Genomic DNA, 4212 nt, shown 5'->3' on the forward strand with positions numbered 1-4212 from the left:
TATGCTTAATTTTGAGTGAGTGCCTGGTATCAGCTTTTAATAAGCCAATTTATTTTCAACTGACTCCAGTCTGGAGTTTATCCCAAATAGGGCATTTTAAATGTCTTAATGCAATATTTTTATCCAACACATTTTTCATTGATTCTTTTTCTCAATTCATTCATAGTTCATTTTTTAAGTTTTTATTTTAATTCCAGTCAGTTAACGTACAGTGTTATATTAGTTTCAGGTGAACTGTGTAGTGATTCAACAATTCCATACATCACCTGGTGCTCATCACAAGTACACTCCCTAAACCCTTTTACCTATTTAACCCATCTCCCCACCAAGGCTGGAAACCATCAGTTTGTTCTCTATAGCTAAGAGTCTGATTCTTGATTTCTCTCTCTCTCTCTTTCTTCACTTTCTTGTTTGTTTTTTAAATTCCACTTATGAGTGAAAACATATGGTATTAATCTTTCTCTGACTAACTTATTTTCCTTAGCAATATGCTCTCCAGCTCCATTCATGTCATTACATATGGCCAAATTTCATTCTTTTTATAACCAAATATATAATATATATACATATATATACAGATATAGATACATAGATATAGATATATAGATATACATATAGATATATCACAACTTCCTTATTCATTCATCAGTTGATGGACACCTGGATTGCTTCCATATCTTAGCTATCACAAATAATGCTGTTATAAACATAGAGGTTCATGTATCCCTTTGAATTAGTGTTGTATTCTTTGGGTAAATACTCAGTAGTGTGTTTGCTGAATTGTAGGATAATTCTAGTTTTACTTTTTGAGGTCTCTCCATGCTGTTTTCCAGACTGGCTACACCAGTTCACATGCCCATTAACAGTGTACAATTGTTCCATTTACTCCACATCCTCATCAACACCTGTTGTTTCCTCGTGTTGTTGATTTTTGCCATCTGACATGTGTGAGGTGATACCTCATTTTAGGGTGTTTTTTGCATTTCCCAGATGGTAAATAATGAACATCTTTTCATGTGTCTGTTGACCATCTGGATATCTTCTTTGGAAAAATGTTTGTTCATGTGTTCTGACCATTTTTTAAGAGGATTATATGTTTTTGTGTGTTGAGTTTTATAAGTTCTTTATTTATTTCTTTTTCTATTTTCTATTTTCTTTTTTTAATTTAAATTCAATTAGCCAATGTACACTACATCATTAGATTTTATATAATATTCAGTGATTCATTAGTTGCATATAACACCCAGTGCTCATCACATCACATGCCCTCCTTAATGCCCATCATCCAATTACACCATCCCTTCGACCCACCATCCCTCCAGCAACCCTCAGTTTGTTCCCTATGGAGAAGAGTCTCTCATTGTTGTTCTCACTCTCTGAGGACTTCCTATTCAGTTTTCCTTCCCTTCCCCTATGTTCCTCTGCACTGTTTCTTATATTCCACATATGAGGAAAACCATATGATAATTAGTTTTCTCTGATTGACTTAATTTGCTCAGCATAATACCCTCCAGTTCCATCCATATCAATATAAATGGTAAGTATTCATCCTTTCTGATGGCTGAGTAATATTCCATTGTTTATATACACCACATCTTCTTTATTCATTCGTCTGTTGATGGGCATCTCAGCTCTTTCCGCAGTTTGGCTATTGTGGACATTGCTGCTATGAACATTGGGGTTCAGGTGCCTCTTTGGATCATGACCTTTGTATCTTTGGGGTAAATACCTAGCAGTGCAGTTGCTGGGTTATAGGGTAGCTCTATTTTTAACTTTTTGAGGGACCTCCATACTGTTTTCCAGAGTGGCTGTACCAGCTTGCAGTCCCACCAACAGTGAAGAGGGTTCCCCTTTCTCTGCATCCTTGCCAAAATCTGATGTTTCCTGTCTTGTTAAGTTTAGCCATTCTGACTGTTGTGAGGTGGTATCTCATTGTGGTTTTGATTTGTATTTCCCTGATGCAGAGTGATATGGAGCATTTTTCATGTGTCTGTTGGCCATTTGTATGTTTTCTTTGGATAAATGTCTGTTCATGTCTTCTGCCCATTTATTGACTGGATTCTTTGTTTCTTGTGTGTTGAGTTTCATACATTCTTCACAGGTCTTGGATATTAGCCCTTTATCTGATACGTCATTTGCAAATATCTTCTCTCATTCCGTGGGTTGCCTTTTAGTTTTGTTAACTGTTTCCTTTGTTGTGCAGAAGCTTTTGATCTTAATGAAGTCCCAATAGTTCCTTTTTGCTTTTGTTTCACTTGTCTTTGGAGACATGTCTAGCAAGAGGTTGCTGTGGCCAAGGTTGAAAATGTTGCTGCCTGTGTTTTTCAATAGGATTTTGATGGATTCATGTCTCTCATTTAGGTCTTATTACCTGAAAGTTTTAATTTAGTCACACTGTCATTTTATTTTTTATTTTTATTATTTTTTATTTTTTTATAAGTTTTATTGTCTCAGATTATTTCTGCAGACCTGAAATAATTCAGTGGTAATTTCTTAAAGAAAATGTGCTACCAAAGTACTCAACTAATGTCATCCGATATTTTGTTAATGTTCTAAGAAATACCAACATAGAGGCATATAGAGGACTTTAAAGGACGCCCACAGTTATACCCAAGTAGGCTTCCTTCTCTTTCTTTCTGCCATAAATAATGTCACCCTGAAATATCCAACTTACAATTTTGCAAGCAGGTTTAGACAGCAGAGAACGTCACCTCAACTGCAGAATTACTGAGATGCGTAATAAAACCGGGTGTATATTTTTCAAGTTTTTATTTGAATTCCACTCAGTTAACATACAATGTAATATAAGTTTCAGGTGTAGAATTTAGTGAGTCTATGCTTACATACACTACCCAGTGCTCATCACAAGTGCTCTCATGAATACCCATCACATATTTACCCCCCTACCCCCACAATAACTCTCAGTTTGTTCTCTATAGTTTTTTTTTAACCTGTTAACACTTTGGTCCTTTTATCTTTTTTTTAATGATTTTTTATTATATTATGTTAGTCACCATACAGTACATCCCCGGTTTCCAATGTAAAGCTCGATGATTCATTAGTTGCATATAACACCCAGTGCACCATGCAATACATGCCCTCCTTACTACCCATCACCGGTCTATCCTATTCCCCCACCCCCCTCCCCTCTGAGGCCCTCAGTTTGTTTCTCATAGTCCATAGTCTCTCATGTTTCATTCCCCCTTCTGATTACCCCCCCTTTCTTTATCCCTTTCTTCCCCTACCGATCTTCCTAGTTCTTATGTTCCATAGATGAGAGAAATCATATGATAGTTGTCTTTCTCTGCTTGACTTATTTCACTTAGCATTATCTCCTCCAGTGCCGTCCATGTTGCAGCAAATGTTGAGAATTCGTTCTTTCTGACAGCTGAGTAATATTCCATTGTATATATGGACAACAACTTCTTAATCCAGTCATCTGTTGAAGGGCATCTCGGCTCCTTCCACGATTTAGCTATAGTGGACATTGCTGCTATGAACATTGGGGTGCATGTGGCCCTTCTCTTCACTACGTCTGTATCTTTGGGGTAAATACCCAGTAGTGCAATGGCTGGATCCTAGGGTAGCTCAATTTTTAACTTTTTAAGGGACCTCCACACTGTTTTCCAGAGTGGCTGTACCAACTTGCATTCCCACCAACAATGGAGGAGGGATCCCCTTTCTCCACATCCTCTCCAACAATTGTTGTTTCTTGCCTTGTCTATTTTTGCCATTCTAACTGGCGTAAAGTGGTATCTCAGTGTGGTTTTGATTTGAATTTCCCTGACGGCTAATGATTTTGAACATTTTTTCATGTGTCTGTTAGCCATTTGTATGTCTTCATTGGAAAAGTGTCTGTTCATATCTTCTGCCCATTTTTTGATTTGTTTATTTGTTTCTCGTGTATTGAGTTTGAGAAGTTCTTTGTAGATCTTGGATACCAGTCCTTTATCTGTAGTGTCATTTGCAAATATATTCTCTCATTCTGTGGGCTGCCTCTTAGTTTTTTTGACTGTTTTCTTGGCTGTGCAGAAGCTTTTGATCTTGATGAAGTCCCAATAGTTCTTTTCTGCTTTTGTTTCACTTGTCTTTGGAGACATGTCTAGCAAGAGGTTGCTGTGGCCGAGGTTAAAAAGGTTGCTGCCTGTGTTTTTCAATAGGATTTTGATGGATTCAAGTCTCTCATTTAGGTCTTACTACCTGAAAGTTTTA

Source organism: Ursus maritimus, unplaced genomic scaffold, assembly GCF_017311325.1.
Source record: "Ursus maritimus isolate PB19 unplaced genomic scaffold, ASM1731132v1 scaffold_5, whole genome shotgun sequence".
Classification (NCBI taxonomy): domain Eukaryota; kingdom Metazoa; phylum Chordata; class Mammalia; order Carnivora; family Ursidae; genus Ursus; species Ursus maritimus.